Raw genomic sequence first — 21,302 nt, 5'->3', positions numbered from 1 at the left:
TTTTCCTCATTAAGTAGTTATAGGGAGGAATTTAGCACACTCTTATGGTTTTTGCAGACAACCAAGAATGTGGGATTGATAAAGAAATGTTATAGATAAATCCCACTAAACATTCGAGATAAAAGTACTGACTTTTGATTTAAACCTAAATAAAAAAATAAATGTTGAAAATATATTTTAAAATCCCTTCCAGCCATTATGAACACATTTCTGTATGCTTTCACAAAGCAAGTCCCAGTGCTCTGGGCTTCCATAGATCTGTCTGTTGGGACAACCATTCATCACCATCTTCCTTAACACACGTCTTTGCATGAACCCAGCCATTGGCCTGGCCAAGTACCTCTCTCTAGCTGATACCACAGTTTCCTCACTGTTCTGCTTGCAAACTTGCTCACTGCCTCGGTGGTCTCCCTTGTTCTTGGCCTTGCCCTTGCTTTTCTTTTGAGAGTCTGTATTTTGCTCCCAGTGATGTTTCAGGACAAGAGGGTTTCTCCTGGTTTCTTTCTTTGTCCTCTTCCATGTTTCTCGTTTTGCTGGATCTTTCCTGGTCAAGAAACTCATCTCTTTTTTAATAAGATATCTTTTTTTTTAATATCTTTATTTTGTTTTTATGTGGTGCTGAGAATCGAACCCAGTGCCCCACGCGTGCTAGGCGAGTGCGCTACCAATTGAGCCACATCCCCAGCCCCAAGAAACTCATCTCTTGTCCTAGAATTTGGGCTGCCTTCCTTTCTGTCTTGATTTCTTTCTGAAGATGGAGGGCTTATTTCTTGTTTTTCCTTATCTCTGTACTTATCATTTCTGTATCTTCCTCACTTTTATGTATTCTTTTTTGTTTTGCTTTTCTGTTCTTTCTCAATGTATCATTAGATTGCCTACCTCTTTCTTGTTCTCCAGAGGAATATTTCTCCCAGTCTTTCTCCCTTTTCCATTCTCTGTCGCTTCTTTCTCTCTGCTCTCTTCTCTTCAATATATCTTCTTGTTCATGCCTCTTCCCGTGGGAATCTCTATGACTGGCCTCTCTAAGCCAGAGAGAATTCTTTTCTGTTTGGTGGTCTCAGTTAATGGAATAATTCTCCTGGTTAACCAGGAGTAGTGGTGCACACCTGTAATTCTAGTAGTTGGGGAGCCTGAGGCGAGTTCAAATCCAGCCTCAGCCACTTAGTCAGGCCCTAAGCAACTCAGGGAGACCCTGTTTCTAATAAAATAGAAAAAAAGTGCTGGGGATATGGCTCAGTGCTTAAGTGCCCCTGGGTTCAATCCCTGGTACCAAAATGCTACTACTACTATTACCACTACTGCTACTACTACCAATAATAATAATTCCCCTGGACTCCAGATTGCCTCTCTCAGGATGGATCTGCCCTTTTCTCATGTTCTCTTGACTTGGAACTTTTGGTGTGGTTTTTTGGTACCATGTCCCCTTTCTTCACTAGATGACCATGAATGAGCTTAATTCCTGTGATGCCTGGGGTAGTTCTTAGAGGTCTCTGTGACCTTCTCTCTTCTGCATTTCATTTTATTTTCTCCCGTCTCATCACCCTTGCTGCTCATAACATCATGGTCACTGTCTCCACCGGTTTGGATGATGCGTTTCTCCTGTGGTACTCTGTTCTCTGAATTCACTTATTGGAGTAACCTATTGATTTCTTGTCCCTTATCCCACACCTAGCTTCACACAATCTGCAGTTAGTACTTCCTCTTCCCCAACTGCTTGATTTAGTAGATGCCTCTCAAATTCACCGAACTCTTTCCACTTGGTTACATCTAATGTGCAGCAACTCTCTTTCTAAATAAGATGTCACAAATGCCTCTCCATCATCAAATTCTCCCCTTTCCATTTCTCCTTCCGTCTGTATTTTCTTTTCTATTCTTCCTTCCCATTCTTTTTTTTTCTGATCTCCATTGTGAATATACTTGAGCTTCCAGTCTTTTCCCAAAAGCAATTTAGAATTACTTTCCTTCTTTTTCTCCTGCATTTCACTGTAAATACTGTCACAGCAGAATCTCCTGCAGCCTCTGGATGAAGGGAAGGGAAGGAACGAGAGACGGGTAAGCGAGAAATGAAAGATGGAGACCAGGCAGAGATACACACGAGAGTTTATTTGTCAGAGCTGGCAAATAAAGGCCATCCCTCTATAGAGAGGAGAGAGGCCCCCAGATGTCCGGGTGTTCAGCTTTTGTGGGGCAGGGGTTTGGAGTTGTAGCCTGGCGCTATGGGCTAGGCTGGGGGTGCTTGTGTCAGAGCTAGGCAGGTGGGAATAGCATGGTTTTGGCTTAGGTCAGTGGTACCATGGGGCTTTCCAGAGTCAAGGGGTCCTGTCCTTCTGGGATTGGCTTAGGGTTACCATGGGATAGGTCACTAATGGGGGTGGGAGGAATTGGGGTAAGAGGAAGTGCAGGAAAGGGAAATTTATCTCATAAGATGGCAGTTAACATTTAATTGTTGATGTACCTTTTTTTTTTTTTTAATGTGGTGCTGAGGATCGAACCCAGTGCCTCATACATGTTAGGCAAGCACTCTGCCACTCAGCCCCAGCCCCAGCCCCCAGGCGGTTAACATTTAAGATGGCTGCTCAGATGTTAAATCTTAAGACCCTATACTGGAATTCCCAGCGTGGTCTGTTTCCTGGCCTGCTCCTCATCAGCTCTGAAGGGCCTCCCTCACGAGGTGGTCTGCCCAGAGTCACCATCTTGCTGATGTGAAGCTGCCACTTAACTCTATCTATAGAATGAAGTGTTGCCTGATTCTGGAACCGAAAATAAAGTAATTAAAGATTGTGAAGCTAAATTGCTGTAATTTTGTCCTTTCACAGATTCCACATTTTCTCCTCCATTGTAAAGAAAGTACCTCTCAAATAAAAATGAAGTGAAACATAAGAGAAGAGAGGAGAGGAGAGAGATCAGTTGTGTGTCCTGGGGGTGCTGAGGCCCTGGTCCTCCTTGAAGTTCCTGGCTCTGGTTCTGCAAATGGCTAACGTTTCCTTTAACTCTGTGAACTCTCCAGTCTCCTTCCGCCTTAGCCTTTTCAGTCTGGGTGGTTTAGATAGCCATCTACTTCCTCATGGTGTTGGGGCCTGGGAGGCTGAGCGAGGTCCCAGTGGGTAGCTTGGGTTCCACCCTGAGGCCTCTCCCTGGCTGCACTGTCTACTCTCTATCTCACAAGGCCTTCCCTCCTTGGTGCCTGGGTCCTAACCCGCCTCCTAATGAAGACACCAGTCAGATTGGACCTGGGCCCCCCTGATGACTTGTTTACTTTAATGACTTCTTTAAATGCCCTGTCTCCAAATAGACTCATATTCTGAGGTGCTGGGGAGTAGAACAACACATAAATTCGTCAGAGCAGGGAAGTGGGGCACAATTCATCCTATAACATTTTCTGTTAGGGGGCAGCAAATAGCTTATTAAAATAACTTCAGCTATTTCAAATTTAGTTTCTGGCACTGATTTACCAATCACTTGGAGCTTGTACATTGCCTCAAGGACATTCTGGTTTTTCTTAGTTGTTACTTAAATCTTCACTGCTATGCACCTCTTCTAATGTATGTTCCTTAAGATGGAAAGTAGATTCCAGTTGGCATGGCCTATAGAGCCAGATGGATGGTCAGGTTGGCAGAGTTCTACTTACCTGCCTGGCCTGGGGTAAGTCCACAACTTCCTTAACTGTAAAATGGGGATGATGGTAAGAGTGATATTCATTCACTGGGTTGTCTTGAAGGTTACACGTGTTGATGAATATAAAGCACTTAGAACAGAGAATGGTGGATGGTGAGCATTATGGAAAGTATGTGCTATTATTTATTCACTCAATGGTTTCTGAGGGGAATAACTATGTGCCTGGTAGATTCTTAGAAAATATTTATTAGTTTTTTTTTAAGATTTATTTTTAGTTGTAGTTGGATACAATACGTTTATTTATTTATTTTTATGTGGTGCTAAGGATCGAACCCTGGGCCTCACACGTGCTAGGCGAGCACTCTACTGCTGAGCCACAAGCCCAGCCCTTATTAATTTTCTTATACGTAGATATGTTGTAATAAGTAATTCTTCAAGTTTTCCTCAAGGCGTTATTAATCGGTATGTTGTTATCTGCCTATGTAATGACATCTTTATAATATTCTTTCCCATTGTTTAGCCAATGGCCATTAATAAACTGATGTGGCTCTGAAGCTCTTAAATACTTTCAGCAATTTGATATGATAAGCACATATAGAGCCATTTTCTTGTACATTGTGATAAGAACAAAATTCTTATCTGAGATGCCTTAAATTTAATTACAAGAGAAGATAGAGAGGAGGATAGATTAATCAGCTAACAGCTAAAATCCAACCAGTAAGACCGTTTCACATTCTGATTGTACGTTGAAATTTTGACTTAAATTCCGTCACAGTGACCACCAGGTGCCACTGCATCCTGTTTACAGAGATGCTTTCCGGACTGTTCACCCCCAACCAATCCAGAAGCAACAAGTACTTCTCCTATAGATTGTTCTCCAATTCAAATTTCACTGATTTGCATTATCTCAATCCCTTTTGTCTTATAGCCAATGAGAGTTCAGTGTAAACTAATAATGTTTATTTATGTTGTAGTGGTGGGGATGGAACTAGGTCCTTGCTCAGGCTAGGCAAGAGCTCCACCACTGAGCTACAGCCCTAGCCCTTTTTACTTTATTTTGAGACAGAGTCTTGTTAACTTGCCCAGGCTGGTCTTGAACTTACGATCCACCTGCCTCAGACTTCCAAGTTTCTGGGATTACTGGTGTGGACCACGACATCCATGCAATGTAAACTAGTTATGTTTTCCTTCTCCAAATTTTAACTACAAAAATGCTTTTGGCCCTTGGATTTGGCAGACATGCTTCCAGCTACCATCTAGCCTTGCTGCCCCAAGTTCCCCTAAGTGGGAACTTGTCCCACAACCTGTTTTTTTTTTTTTTTTTTTCTGGCTGGCATTTATGGCTGCATAAATCCTTTTATTCCAGAGAACTCTCAGCTTCAAGAACTTTGGTTGAATAATCTGTTCTTTAGGACGAAGGTGGAGGTGGAAACCAGGATTGCTGACTTCTGATCCTTGTGGTACCCTTATACTATGAGACCTTGGACGAAAGTCTTATGCTTTCTGGGTTCTGGCTTCTTTATTTACAAACTGAGATGAATTGGCGTGAACATACTGAATATACAAAAATATGAAAAATTGTACTCTATGTGTAATAAAAATTGTAATGCATTCCACTGTCATGTATTTAAAAAAATAAAATCAATAATATAAAAAAAACTGAGGCTGGACTGTGTAATTTTTAGTATCTTTAGCAATATATTCTACCTATCTTTGAAAGAATACCTTATGTGAGCAGCCCCAAAGCTCTAACAGTTACATTTTCCCTCCTTTCTTACCTCGAGTGTAATGGTGACTTTGGTGTTTGGAAATTCTGAAACATATTAGATGCATTCCTGGGCATCAGTTATATTGAATGGAAAGAAAATTATTAAAATTTGGTGAAGGTTGATATCAGTGTATTTTTAATTAGTATATTTTTAATAAGTTAAGATTTTGTTTTCTTTCTTTTTGTTTTCTAGTGCTAGGGATCAAACTTTTGGCCTTACACTTGCTAGGCAAATGCTCTACCACTGAGTTGCATCTGTCTTCTAAGCATTTTAAGTAACCTCTCCCTGTCCCACTATCCTCTTATAAAAACAAAACTAAGATGATAGGAAAAAAAATTTAAAATGCTTTTTATAAAATTTTAACTCCTTGGCCATTCTGATACTTCAAAATAGTGTTTTGAGATCTGATCTTGTAAATCAATTTGTTTGTCAATCTGTAACTGTAGTCTCTGACATTGGGGAGATCAGTGGTGGGGAGAATGCAAAAAAAAAAATTTAAGATCTATGATCTGCTCTTGGTAAGACTCTTATTTTGTGCTGTGAACATATGCACAAAACATGCAGAAATATTAACACATATTCTTCAAAATGTATGGTTGAACACCCACATTCCTTCTTTCATTCAACAAAATGTGTCAATTACCCACTCTCTTCCTGGGGATCTGTGTGAACAGGACAAAGTTCTAATCCTTGTGGAGCTGACATTTTAGTTAAATATGTGTCTCAGAATAAAAGAATAGGATTTAGGGAGAGTGTTAATCCGTCAGTCCTGTGAGCAAATTCATACCCAGCAGCAGGGGGCAGTGTCTCCAGGCAGGGAGCTCTCCAGGGTGAGTCTGCAGTCAGCCCGAGGGATCTAGGCTGCAGGGTGTACCCTGTGTATCTGCACATGGAGCAGGTCGATTTTTAAAAAAACATTTATTTTACTTATTTATTCTTGTGTTGAGGATCAAACCCAGAGCCTCACACATGCAAGGCAAGCGCTCTACCACTGAGTTACAACCCCAGCCCAGCAAGTCAATTTTAACACCACCTCCTTACATTATTTTTAGTTAATCATGGAATGAAGGGGATCATAATAATGGACTGAAAAGAAACATGGTGAGATTTTTAACTGAAATTTGTATATACAATCATGCCCATAAAATAAATTAATATACTATCAAAAAGAGGTGAAAGTGATGGATCAGTACTTCTTAATTACATTACTGCTGTTCAAAAGAAAGAAAAGTCATATACCTTCATATTAGTCTGCTACAGAAATGAATAATAACACTACAGTTTAATGTTATTTTTAAGAAAGAAAAAGTAATTAAAAGAAGTCAGTTCAGTTCCTAAAGATAGTATTTAAATGCAGCAAAATATTTCTTGCATGAATTAAAATTTGCACTTATTTAACAAAAATATTATACCTTGTACTTTATTATTATTATTATGCAGTGCTAGGGACTGAACCCAGGGCCTATTAGGAACTTTCACTATTTTAAATTTTAATAATAAAAAAATCCAAATGTGCTTTTATGAGAAAATTAAATTGAAAGAGAAAGGATTGAACTTGCTCAAGTTCTGCCACAACCACTGTACTCCACTATTTCTGTCAAATGTAGTACTTTAATGCACAAGCAGAGGGTTCTGCGGGGTTGAAGAGGTGAAGCACACCCAAAGCCAGCTCAAATTTGAGTGATTCTGGACAATTAGAAACTTAGCTCTTAAATAAGGCATGTGATTAAATCTGGTTATGTTAGGGTTTCTCTGAATTAACTTGCATGTAGAAAATAATGTTTATTAAAGGATAAGCAGTATGATATGTTAATTGTATTTGTTAGAAGATTAAATAGTAACCACAGACATTTTTTAGAGCTTAGGCCAAAAACAATTGGGAGGGGTACAGTATTTGGCATTACATAGAATTGCATATAGTATAAATATAACAAAATCAGACCAACTTTTAGTCTGTTTTATTGTTGTCTTAAAAATCTCTACAGACATCGTGTTTCCCTATGCCCTGGGACCGTGCTTATCACTACTCTTAGTATATACCGATACCACAGAAAAGGAGGGAAAATCACATTGGAACTAACTTGAAGCCATGTGTGTTTAGCCCTGGTAGTCACAGCTTTGCATGGGAACCTTAGGAAGCCCCAAGGGACACTCTGGGTCTTGCAGCATGGTAAAGAGTCTGCCCAACGCTGCTTTGCATGGATTCTGAAACAATAGCAAAAGCCATTTGTCTAGTGGATGAATGCAAAATAAGCGCTGTGATGTGCATGCGCCCCTGTGTGCCTGGGGTGAGTGTGGGGGAGAACTGCAAAGAGCATTAAGAATAGATGGCGTGGGGCTGGGGCTGGGGCTGGGGCTCAGCGGTAGAGCGCTTGCCTACCATGTGTGAGGTACTGGGTTCAATCTTCAATACCACATAAAAATAAATAAATAGAATAAAAAGTTATTAAAAAATAAATGAATGTGGATTCAAATAGCTTCTCTTTTCAAATTCCAATACCTCGTAGGTAGTTTTTATGCTTACTTTTGGTTTTCCTGTGAGTTTAGCAAAAGATATCTATTCCAGTTTAATAAGAAGAGAATTGTGATAAGGATATTTGGTGAATTGTTTCTCTGAAAATTTATGGATCCATAGATGAGTTTTAGACATATCTTATATGAAAAGAAAAGAATCAGACCAAGTAATTAACAAGCGACTCTTGGAAGTTTATTTATTTATTATTTTTTGAGGCAGGGTCTCTACTGGGCTCAAGTGAACTTCCTGCCTCAGCCTCCCTAGTAGCTGGGTCTACAGGCACATGCCACCACACCTGACTTTAAAGCTGCTATTTAGGACTGCAATCTGACAATATTTGGTAAAGTTGAAGAGGGACATTCCTACGACCCTGCCATTGCACGCACTTCTAGGTCCACCCAGTGAGAAGTCTGTGTGTGTACTAGGAGACCCCCGTGAGTGTGTTCTGACAGTTTGAGCTTTTGGTCCTCAGCCATGGCTCTCTACTCAAGGCTATGATGACCCTGCAGGAAGATCATCTTCTTCTAAGAAGAGGAGATGTGGTTTTGGTCGTTGCTGTAGAGAAGCTCTTGGGACGCCATCACTACAGAACCCGTGCTGTTGCAATGTTCTCCAGGCTCAGGCAGCTGGGCCCATTGCCAGCTGCTCCTGGCACAGCTCAAGGTCACACTGCCTCATGCCTCACACTGCTGGCCTCTTTCATCCCTCCCTGGGCCCTCCCTGTCACCAGGTACTTGACACAGTGAGACTGCTGGGAACACCCTGGCTTGCTAGGGCCCAGGGGGCTGCAGCCTGCAGGCAGAAGAGGAATGTCCCTGGCTTGTGCCTGCACACTCACCGCGTGATCTGAGGTTCACCATGGGCAGATGCAACTGCTGCTTCTCTGGTGGCTGCCCAGTGAGGTCAAGTGACAAAGCCAGAATTTCAGAAGCTAATCTCCAGTGATGCAGACTTTACTGATGGAGAGGCAGAGGGTGAGAGAGAACCCATGGATAAATTCTTCCTTTCCCTAAAGGACTCTCCTGAGAAATGCTTCATGTAGCTTTTCTGGAAACTTCCACATGATCCAGTAACCAATGGTTCTTTCTAGTGAAACAGAGGCCAGTATTAAAGCACCTTCTCTTTGCTTCACCTCCCCCTCATTGTCCTGTCCCGCTTCACCCTTGCAGCCTTGACTTTGTACTCTTCCAGGAGAGCTTTCGGTTGTAAGTTCTGCCTCAGACTATAATTTCCAGGGAACCCAGACTCAGATAAAGAATGTTTACTGCAGCAATTTTTTCAGAATGCTCAGACCTTGTTTTATAGTCACAAGAAACAATTAAACCATTAGTGCAAAGAGAAAGAAAGACTAGAGGAAAAAAAGAAGGGCAAAGCTGGAAACTAGAATTACAACAAACATAGAATCAGTGCCAAGACAGACCGTGACCTCAAAGACTTCACTTTTACTGCTCATTTGCAAATTGGCTGGTAAACATATTTTAAATGACTATAATACTGTGAAAAGCTTTGAGCTCCTTAAAAAAATGTTTCAGTGCAGCCCTGCATTGCTCAGTGATTGAGGACATGGTCTGGGAAATGCAGTGTTAGCAGATTTCATTGTGTGAACATCACAGCATCCTGATGCACACCTTCGTGGTATAGGCCAATCACTCAATGTGGCCCCTTGACGCAATCAAGTCGTGGTAAAATGAGGTGCATGATGCATGAGGATGCTGCTGGCCTTGAACTTTTTTTTTTTTTGTAAGTAGAAGAAGACTAAAATAATGATAAGGGGTGGGGCTATGACTCAGTACTGAAGAGCATGCTTATCATGTACAAGTTCCTAGCATGATGCCCAGCCTTATAAATAAATAAATACAATAAAAAGTGTAGTATAGAAATGCATAAAGAAATAACATAGTCTTTATTCCCATTATTGCCGCAGTCCACATTCCACACAGCTTATCTTAATTAACATAAACTAGATGCAGCAGTCAACCAATAAGGAATCTCCGCACTTAATGGCTCGCTGACATTACTTCACAAACCATTCCCTCTGGCAAAATGCCAGGTGCCATCCTGACTTGTTTATAGACCTTAACACATTATCAAGTATTATGTGCTGTACATAATTGTGTATACTGTGCTTTTATGTGACTGACAGCACAGTAGGTTTGGTCACACCAGTGTCACCATGAATACATGGGTAATGCTGTTTGCTCACCACATGGTAGAATGCTTCAGCCCTGTGTAATCTTTTTTTTTTTAATATATTTTTTTAGTTGTCCATGGACCTTTATTTTATTCATTTATATGCAGTGCTGAGGATCCAACTCAGTGTCTCACACATGTTAGGCAAGGGCTCTACCCCTGAGCTACAAGCAACCCCAGCCCTATATAATCTTATGGGACCATTGTGGCCTAAGTGGTCCTCCATTGACTGATACATCAATATGCGCTGCATGACTCCATATGGAGTTAGTTGGGAAAAGAAAAAATGAAAACAATATTTGGAAGAGCAGTAGTTGTTTCAGGTAAAACTTTAATACCCTTTATTTTGTAAAACTTGATAGTTTCAGAAGTTCAAGGGTTCTGGGGTCAGGTGACCTGGAATTGAAAACCCATCACTTAAAAGTTACTGAACCTCTTTAGCTTCAGTTTTCTCTTGTTTTAGATGAGGATAAAATCGTGCATAAGTCATAGGCTTGTTGTTGGGTTTAAATGAGATAATTCAGCGTTTAGCACATGGTGCTCGATAAACATTATTATATAATAGTCCCAGTGAGGAAAATCAATTCTTTTTGAGCAAAAATTGATGCTGAACAAAGCTACATCTATGCGTGCTATCTTGGGAAAGATACATTCTAGTTGGAGCTTTTGCCATAAAAAAAGAAAATTCCATTTTTTTTCTGTTAATTTAGGCTTGTTTGTGTGCACATGTGTATGTGCATGCATGTGTGCGTGTGCAAGCACACACTAATCCCACCCATTCTATGTGGCATCTTAGATCTGACATTTTTCTGGGCCTGAGGACAAGGGATGGAAATCAAGATAGACTAGATCCCTCTCCTCGAGGATTTTCTGCTCAGGAAAAACAGTTTGTTGCTTTTCGGTGGTTTTCTATTTCAGAAGGAGCCCTTCTCTGCTTCGCAGCACTGAGAAGTCAACGCCTCAGGACGGAGTGAAACCCTGGGGTTTGCACCTTTGATGTACCAAGTGCTCTTTTGAGGGAAACCAAGAACTGGCTGGTCTCTGGATCTGTGAGGAAGGTGGAGGCAGAAGGAAACCAGTTCCAGATGCCAGAGGGCACGGGTGGAAAGGGGTCCCAGCAAAGACCCCAGCACTCAGTGGGGCCACAGCATGCACTGTGGGCTTCTGAAGCTTTGCTCTGTGGTTTCCCACTGCTGTCCAGCCTCCTGCAGGGAGGACTCAGTGTCCCCAACCTGGACACGCTGAAGTCACTGCCTCCCTAGGACTGGGAATTGGCTCCCTCAACCCTGTGGGAGCTGAGTTCAGGTCTGCCGTTGTCGGGTTGCCTGGAGTTCACACTTCACTTCTGTGTCACCAGCCAGATCACCATCAGACCGGAGAGGACTTCTCCTCTCCTTGGGAACTGTCAAACTCCCTGAAACCAGTGAGCCTAAACTGTATGTGTGACCTTAGCACATGAAGGAAGTCTTCCCCAGATTATTATTATTTTTTTAAATTAAAGCTCATCTCCATGCATACAGTGCTCCAAACACACCTCTATTTTTCCTGTTCCTTCAATATGCCATGTTTGGGCTTAGAGTCTTAGCACATGCTGTTCCTTCTACCTGGAATGCTCACCCCCGGCTCCTCACGTGGCTGGGTACATTTGTTAGCACTTCGGCCTGTGTGTTACCTCTTCAGAGGGGCTGCCCATTTCAACCCCATTTAATGTTCTTCACCCACCTGCAGCCCAAACACTATCTAATAAATTACCATCCCTTCCCTTCCCTCTTCCATTCTTTCTCTATTTTCTTATACCTCACATAAAAAGTACTAAGCAAATCACATGCCTCGGGTCATGGTATACAATTATTACCTTTTTTTTCCCCCACAGATACTTTCCCCATTCATTCCTGGTTTTCATTTGTATTTCCCTTTGCAGAGCCATCCACCATAAGGTATAGCTATTAATCCTTACACACATGTAATATCAACGTAAGGTGGTGTTTTGTTTGTTGAATGTTTTAGGTTTTCCTAAGTGATACTGTACCATAGGCCCTTGTTCTCGTTATTATGTGCTACATTCCAAGGTGAGCCTTAAAGATCTGTCTAGCTGGATATGTACATTTGGTCCATTGCTTCTAACTGATCGCTGGTATTCTGTAGTGTGCATTCATTTTCCCTGCCCTTGGAGTGCATTCAACGCCCACATTCCCCAGATCTGCAGTGAGTATCTTTCATGTTGTGTCTTTATGGACCTGTGAGAATGGATTTGGATGGTAATTGGCTACACCTATAGACATATGGTCTAAGTGCTTTACTTATATGAGTTTCGTGTTCTCAAATAACCTACAAGGTAGGTGCTATTATTGTCCTCATTTTACATACAGGTGGAGAAACTGAGACACGGAGTGGGTTAATGACTTGCCCAATGTCTTTAGTAAGTGGCAGAGGCGGGCTTTCAACTTGCAGGTGAGTACCTCCTGGTGAGTATGAGAAGAGCTTACAATGCCACATCCTGGGCTTCCTACCCCTGTCCCACCCCCACATGTCCCTCAGGGAGCCCTACCCTGTCCTGCCCTTTACCTAGTCAGCAATCCCTAGCATTCCAGATGGAAGGGATGGAAATGGAATTGCTAGGATCCAAATACCCCCATTGCTAGCCATTCCTCACCCTGCCCGGGCACTACCTTCACAGTATCCTGCCACCTCTCTCTAGCAGATATTTTGCCTCAAGGTGATACCAGGCAATGATCTGCCAATGACCCAGGGGTCAGAGAGAGAAAACAGCTTGCAACTCTGTCCTGCCATGACCCAACAGTGACTTCCTCTGCTTTGCCTATCATTTGCCCACAGAGGTCATAGCCACCCCCTCTCTCTCCCCAGAGAGTCTTTTTGTGTGTGTGTGTGTGTGTGGTTTTGACCTAGATTTGCATCGTTCTGCAGATTTGTGAACTTTCTCCTCCTTCTGAGGCAACATCAGGGCTGGGTTTTGTGGGGGTCCTTATAGTCTTGAGAATGCTAGTCACTACCTGAAATGAGCATCTGTGTTTGTGCATTCGCTTATTCTTGTGGGTCTCCCTTGTTGTAAGGCTGTAAACGCCCCATGAGCAAGGACCTTGTCTGTCTTATGTATCTTTGTCCTAAACTTCCATCTCATGCCAGAGCACATTGGTTAAGAGTGATGTAAGAAACAGCCATGTTTTCTATAGAAACACAACTCGTTGTGTTCCTTGGTTTTCTTTACTTAAGGATTAGAAATAATCAGTTCAGCTTTTGTGGATGTAATAAGTGACACGGTGGGTAATGTTCTTTGTGCCTCATGGGTAGTGGCCCAGATGTGAAAGACACAATTGCCTGATACAGGAGAATATAGGCAAAGCTTATTTGATACTTTACACCAGCATTTCTCAAAAGTGTGCTCTAGAGATCCTATCAGGGGGCTCATGGGGTCATGATCATGCATACATAAAAGATCTGTTCACAGTGCAGATAAATGGATTTTAATGAAATAGTACAAAATGATAATCTGTATTGCAACTATTTTTTATTTTTATTTTTTGGTAATAGGGATTGAACTCAGGGTCACTCGACCACTGACCACATCCCCAGCCCTTTTTTTATTTTATTTAGAGACAGGGTTTCACTGAATTGCTTAGCACCTCGCTTTTGCTGAGGCTGGCGTTGAACTTGTGATCCTCAGCCTTCCGAGCTGCTGGGATTATAGGCATGCACCCCTGTGCCTGGCTTGCAACTAATCCTTTAAGAAACTATCACTTGTGAAATTTAGGCATTGTATCACCAAAGAATTTCTTCAATTACTCAAAAAGTCCACTTTAATACTCTTCTATTTTCCTACTTTTCCAGATTTTTTCATATGCTTCAACTAAAAAAATACATTGCAGCAAATTTAAGCTATAAGCAAATGTATGAATTCAGCTGTGTTTTACTGGACCAGACAATAAAGGAAATTTATAAAAAATGTATGACAGTGCTGCCTTCTTATTACATATTATTTTGTTCTAGAAAATGTAGTTATTTTTCTTAAAATATGTGTTGTTTATACTAACTGTAATAGGTATATGACTAATTTAAATGAATTGATAAATGAATATTTTTCAATTTGTTTTAATTTCTAATATTGTGAATATCAACAGATGTAATCTACCAAAAAAACAAGGCTCTTTGGGGTTCTCAATGATTTTTTGTTGTTGTTGTTGTTTTGTTTTTTGGGGATTCTGGGACAAAAACATGTAATAACTTTTTATTTAATTATATTGCAGAAAGATGAGTCACAAGCCTAAAAACTGGCTCTGAAGAGTCTAGAATCTCAGGATCTGGAGTCTTGATTTTTGTGAGCAATATCATTTATTTATTTACTTACTTATTTATGAGAATATCTTTATTTTGCCTTCACTTGCCCCGAGCTTTATTGAAGTATAATTGACAAAATTGTGTATATTTTTGGTGTGATACTTTGATATATGTATGCATTAAGAAGAGTAATCAAAAGAATTAACATATTCATTACCTTATGTGTGATGATAACACTAGGACCTACTCTCTTGGAAAATTTCAAGTATATTATATATTAATGTTAACTGTAACCATATTGAACATTGGGTCACTATGAATCTTTTGTTTTTGTTTTTTTGTACCAGGGATTGAGCCCAGGGGTGTTTTACCACTAAGCCACATCCCTGGTTGTTTTCATTTTGAGACAGAATCTTGCTAAGTTGCTTAGGGCTTCACTAAGTTACTGAGGCTGGCCTTAAACTTATGATCGATCCTCCTGCCTCAGCCTCTGGAGTTGCAAGATTACGGGTGTACACCACTGTGCCCAGCTCATTCATCTTTTAATCAGAAATTTGATTAACATCTCCCTCTTTCCCCCACCCATTGACCCTTAATAGCCACTTTTCTACTCTGTTTCTATGAATTCTGTTCTTTTAATTCTATTTGGAAGTGTGGTTATGCAGGATTTGTCTTTCTGTGACTGGTTTATTTCACTTGGCATAACATATTCCATGTTTATTCATGTTGTCAAAAATAGCAAGATTTCCTTCTTTTTACAGGTTGAATGATATTCCTCCCTCTCTTTCTTTCTCTCTCTCTCTCTCTCTCCGTGTGTGTGTGTGTGTGTGTGTGTGTGTGGTGTATTTATCAAATTTCATTTATCCTTTCATCTGAGAGAGGATGCTTTGGTTGTTTCCATATATTGGCTATTGCAAATAATTCCGTGATGGACAACAGAGGATAGATATCCCTTTGAGATACTGGTTTTGCTGCCTTTGAATTTATACCCAGAAGAGGGATAGCTAGATCATATGATAAGTCTATTTTTAATTTCTTGAGGAGCTTCCGTTCTGTTTCCCACTATTGCCTTCAAGGCACTCCAGTGACCAAAGACCTCCCACAGGACCTGCCACTTCAAGTCTCCCCCACCTCTCAGTAGAGCCAAGCTGGGGACTTAGCCTTTAGCCCAGGGGCCTTGGGGTCATTCCATATCCAAAGTATAGCCCCATCCTAACATGTGTTAACATATCTCTTTGTGGTGCCCTTGTTCATGGGTAGCTGTCAAAATTGATGATCCTACAATGAGATAACAGTAGACTGCCTGTCAACATTCTGCCATCTTGATGATGTTCCAATTTTTATTTCTTAAGTTAAATAAATTCATCCCCATAAGAACTAATTCAAGTAATTTTAAAATAAGATGATGGTATCAGTTAAGTTTTTTTTTATTTTTTTTTTATTTTAATGAATAAGTATCCACGAGATCTCAGGTGCATGACAACAGATCATTGTCTTCCAGCAACTTGGGGTTGAGCATCAAGACTTCTGTAGCCTGGGCCCAGAACTGGCACATCTGTCCTCCTCTCTTGTGCTGATGGTCAAAGCAAGTTACATGGCTAAACCCAGTGCTAAAGGACTCACTGCGGAAAGAGAAGTGCAAGGTCACAATGCAAAGATGGTGGGGGCAGGAAGTGAAGGTGCACACTCTACCACACCAACAGAAGAAAACCAAGGTGGTAAGTCCAACTTCCAACTTCCTAGTTACCGTTGCTTAGCACTGGAGGCACAGAAAATTCTTTCCTTTTTCTTTTTTGTTGCAGTGCTGGAATTGAACCCAAGGCCTTACACATGCTAGGCAAGTCCTCTACCACTGGGCCATATCCCAGCCCCAAAATTCTTTCTTAGATCCTCAGAAGATTAGGGAGAAGGCCTCATTGCTTTTTTTTTTTAATATTTTTTAGTTGTCAATGGATCTTTAATTAATTAATTTATTTATTATGTGGTGCTGAGGATCAAACTCAGGACCTCACACATGCCAGGCAAGCACTCTACCACTGAGCCGCAACTCTAGCCCTTGTCATTGCTTTTTGAATATTCCGTAAACTTCTTATGTAAATGGACTCTCAATCCATAAAACTGTGCTTTCACCAAATTTCCACATTAGTTATTTAAACCAGTTACTGGTTTACCAATATTAAAAAAATATATATATTAAAAAAATGTTCAAAACCCCCCAACCAAATTCTTTGCAATGCTTATCTGCAAATGATGAGGGGTTTACATAAATTTGGTCTCTAAAGTGGTTTCTTTTTTTTAAAATTTATTTTTAGGTGTAAATGGACACAACACAATGCCTTTATTTTTATGTGGTGCTGAGGATTGAACCCAGGTCCCGCCTGTGCTAGGGGAGCGCTCTACCACTGAGCCACAATCCCAGCCCTAAAGTGGTTTCGTAAAGTGAGATTTACTGAATAGTTAATAGAGTAAGAATAGTAATTATAAAGTGTATTATTATATCATTTTACCCAAAGGGAATTCGTTTCAGCATTAAACAGGGCAAAGCACACTTTTGAAGAAAAGTGTCTTTTCTAATGAACAATTGTATTAATTGTACTGTAGATTGGAATAGAAAGGGAGAAAAAGGATAAATAAATTATTTTCAAATGTAAACCCAAAAGCAACACAATAGATATACACTCCATAAACAAGACACTTTGGGATAATTTTAAGCCTCTAAGAGAAATAAGACCAATTCTTTTATTTATTGAAGCTTATTCCCCCAAGTAATTTAAAAACCCTTTAAAAGGAATCTCTGGTCCTTATCATGTGAAAGAGAAATATTTTATTCTCATTTTGTGCATAAACCTAATGAGTTTCTGTGAAAAACTAAAGCAACTGATTAAAAGTGGTCAATTATTTGACCCACTTTAATGGTGTTGATTAATTGATCACTTTTAATGGAACAATCTTTGATTTATTATTAGTTATTGAGTGCCCGTAATATCTTAAGTACTAAGAGAGTTCTGCAGTAAATCTAGTCCTTGCTTCCATGGATCATGTAGTCTATTTGAGGAGGTAATTAGCGGGTATGTTTTAAAAAAAGAAAAAAACTAATGAGAAGGTATTAAAATCTAAGTTCTAAAATACCAGTGAGGGTAGTTAGGAGGAGGCCATGTTTTCTCCCCAACATTCATCAAGCATCAACTCATTTTGAAAAAATCATATTATTGATATGGGATTATAGGGATTGCCCCTATCCCAGCTCTAGCAATGATCCCTCATGGGCCTAAATCAATCAGAGTAATCCCAACCTCTGGACTGAAATGAGGGGTCAGCAACTCATGGAATTCCCATGGTACAGGGACTAGATGTGGAAACCCAGAGGAAGCTTGGGACTTTCATGGGATTTTGGGGACTCAGATGCCTCTCTCCTGAATGCTATGAGATGTGATGTGAAACCTGGACCTCCTGCTGAGCACCTGGCCAAGTTTGGGGCTCTCCTACCACATGCATATTACTGGGGGGAGAGTGATGTCTTGCAGGGTAGAAACAGTCAGGGCCAGACAGTCACACGCGAGGCAGCTTCCCTACAAGGGCACAGACATTCCTTCTGTACCCGGCCATCAAACGTCCAAGGTCCTGTGATCCCGTGCTAGTGGCATGAGGTAGCCAAGACACTGGGGAATTTGTTGTGGTATGGGCAGCTATAGGGGCAGTGCAGGGTTCTGTGGCAACAGTTTGAGGAGCAGCCCTTGATACCCTGCATCCAGGGACAGGTGCATCCAGGGACAAGTAGTGGTTCTCTCTGCCCAGGCTTTGGGCTACCCTGTATCCTTTCAAAAAGATTTGTTTTGACCTCCATCAGCACCGATTTTCAGCACTTAAACTTAGAACCCTCCTTCGTTGAACTATTCATCAAAACATCTTTTGTTTTCTGAGCCCATCTGAGTTTGACTTTCTGTTGCTAAACACAGAAGCACCCCCGCTGGTACGGGAGGACCAGTAGTAAGAGCAGGACGTGTGCATAACTGAACCTTGCTCAGCGCCTGCCCTGCTGGCTAGGCAGTTGTGGCAGAGGTAGTCACATGGTGACTGCAGTGACAGGGAGCACTGCAGGGCTGAGTCAGCAGCCTGTCTCCTCCTGGAGTGCAGGGTGAGAGCCTTGTGCCCTTTCTACCTCCTTATTTGCAAGTAGGAAGAAAGATTAGCTTACCCTCAGTTCACTCCCCCGTACCCCAAAACCAAAAACAAAACCCCAAAGAAGATAAATACACAAACACAATTTATATCCAATAGGTTACATCAGCTTGAAGTAGAAGCTTGGAGGATTCCAAAAGATTGTTAATATGACAAATGTGGTGTCACTGACATAAAACAGACACACAGACCAATGAAACAGAACAGATGACACAGAGACAAGCCTACACAGATAGTCATCTGACCCTTGACAAAGGCACCAAAAACATACATTGGAAAAATGACAGTCTTTTTAACAAATGGTGCTGAGAAAACTGGTTATCCATATGTAGAAGAATGAGACTAGATCCTTCTTTCTCACCCTGCACAAAGGTCAACTCAACAATGGATCACAGAACTAGGAATTAGACCAGAAATTTTGTAACACTAGAAGAAAATATAGCGCCAACGTTCCAATATACCGGTACAGGTACCTGAAGCTCAAGGAATACTATAAGAATCAACAAATAGGATGTTACAAATAGAATGCGGATCACGGAGACCCCACGGGTGTGGTCGTCCTGTTCCTGTCGGCCTTCTGCTGGGTGGTAGCTCAGGCCTGTAATCCCAGTGGCTTGGGAGGCTGAGGCAGGAGAATCGCAAGTTCAAAGCCAGCCTCAGCAAAATTGAGGCGCTAAGCAACTCAGTGAGACCCTGTCTCTAAATAAAATACAAAATAGGGCTGGGTTGTGGCTCAGTGGTACAGTGCCCTTGAGCTCAATTCCTGGTACCCCCCGCCCAAATACACTCCCTCTTGATTATAAATGAGAGGACTGAAGGCAGGGGCGCTGATTCAGAAATCCCACTACTTGTAATAAAAGAAGAGGAAATGTCCTGGCATCACTGCCTCCTGTGATTTCAAGGTCATTGTGAAGGGAAATGATGCAGTGAAAGAAAGTTCTTTGTATTAGGACAGACATCATTGCTTTACATTTATTAATCTTTCTGGGTGTTTTCATACCTCTTAATAAAAATATTAAAATAGAAAAATAAATAGGATGGTTTCAAATTAAAAAGCTCTGCACAGCAAAGTAAACGAGAGTGTGGAACAAGAATCTATAGAATAGGAGACCTTGGCCAGCTAGTCTTCTGACACAGGATTAACATCCAGAATACATAAGGAACTCAAAAAAGTTAACACCAAAAAAACCAATAACTCAGGGGCTGAGGCTGTAACTCAGTCACAGAGCACTTGCCTAGCATGTGTGAGACACTGCATTCAATTCTCAGCACCACATAAGAAATAAATAAATAAAATAAAGGTCCATCGACAACTAAAAAATATTTAAGAAAACCCCAAATAACTTTATCAATAAATAGGCAAAATAAATGAAACAGACACCTCTCAAAAGAAGAAATACATGTGGCCAACAAATAGATGAAAAAATGCTCAACATCTTCAGCAACTAGGGAAATGTATCTCAAAATCACACTGAGATTTAAGTCACCTCCATTTAGAATGCCAGTTCTCAAGAATACAAATAGCAAATTCTGGAGAGGATTTGGGGGAAAAGGAATTTTAATACACTGTTGGTGTAACTGTAAATTAGTACAAATACTAGGAAATCAGCAAGGAGTTTCTTCAAAAGACTGGGCATGGAACTACCATATGCCCAGCTATCCCACTCCTCAGTATTTATCCTAAAGAATGAAAGCCATCATAGTGTAGTGATATATGCATATTCATGTTTATAACAGCATAATACACAGAGCCAAATTAAGGAACCAGCCTGGGCATCTGTCAATGGATGAGTGGATAAAGAAAACCGGTTATATACAAACAATGGAAGTTTATTCAGCCATAAAGAAGAATGAAATTATGTCATTTGCAGGAAAATGGATGGAACTTGGGAACAGTATGTTAAGCAAAGTAAGTCAAACTTGTAGATGTATTTACAGTTGCAATTATTTATTAACATGATTTTTTTTTCCTCCCCTGCTGGAGGTTGGGGAACAAGGAGAGCTGTGGGAACACTGAGACAGAGAGCGGGAAAGAAACTGCAAAATCTCACAGTCCATTTCAAACCCGTGGAAGGTCATTTACCTTCTCTCACAAGCCTTTTACTCACTTGAGAGATGGGTTAGCGAAAGATAAAGCCCCTGTGAATTGGTAACCTGGCTTTGGGAGAAGACTTACACAGTTACTAAGGTGTTGGATAAACAGACGCTAAGCATTTATTTACAAAGAAGCCTCACAGCTGTGATTGCTATATCGACCGTTTCTTCCAGGAAGACGATCAGTTTCAACAGAATTAAGAGTTGGAAACTATTTCCTTAAATTTGGGCATATCAGATTATTAGATTGTTCTGTTTTTGCAAATCCAGTATCCATACCTAGAGGTATAAAAGACCATGTCTATCAGCAATGTATAAGAATATGGGTATTTTTAGAGGTGTGGGTTTTGTGATGTATCATATGTTAATATTGTCCATTAAATCCTTCAAAAAGAAAATTTGGAAAAATGGTAATGAATGAAATAAACAAGGCGCTCTCAAAAAGCATGATAATATATAATTTTATCTTATAAAATCCAACCCATAAGAGAGGCATAATTGATTTTATTGATTTACAGTACAGTTGACTTTCTTCTAATGTAAAATTTAGTAGGTAGCTTAGACATTAAATTTTAAAGTCAGGATCATCATCAATCTTTTATTTAGATCTGATAAGCTTCTGGAATTACTCCAACCACGGAATCCTC

At 40.6% G+C, this 21,302-nt stretch overlaps 1 pseudogene; it reads right to left on the bottom strand.

Moving 5' to 3' along the window:
• Positions 1 to 220: 220 nt before the first annotated feature.
• LOC124084469 (nuclear speckle splicing regulatory protein 1-like) overlaps positions 221 to 21,302 on the bottom strand; it is a 31,297-nt pseudogene continuing 10,215 nt past the window's right edge.

Source organism: Marmota monax, unplaced genomic scaffold, assembly GCF_021218885.2.
Source record: "Marmota monax isolate L192 unplaced genomic scaffold, Marmota_monax_Labrador192_F-V1.1 WCK01_AAM20220418_F8-fsc00022, whole genome shotgun sequence".
Taxonomy (NCBI): domain Eukaryota; kingdom Metazoa; phylum Chordata; class Mammalia; order Rodentia; family Sciuridae; genus Marmota; species Marmota monax.
Note: the sequence above shows the minus strand (reverse complement) of the source record. Positions and strands in the feature narration are given on the sequence as shown.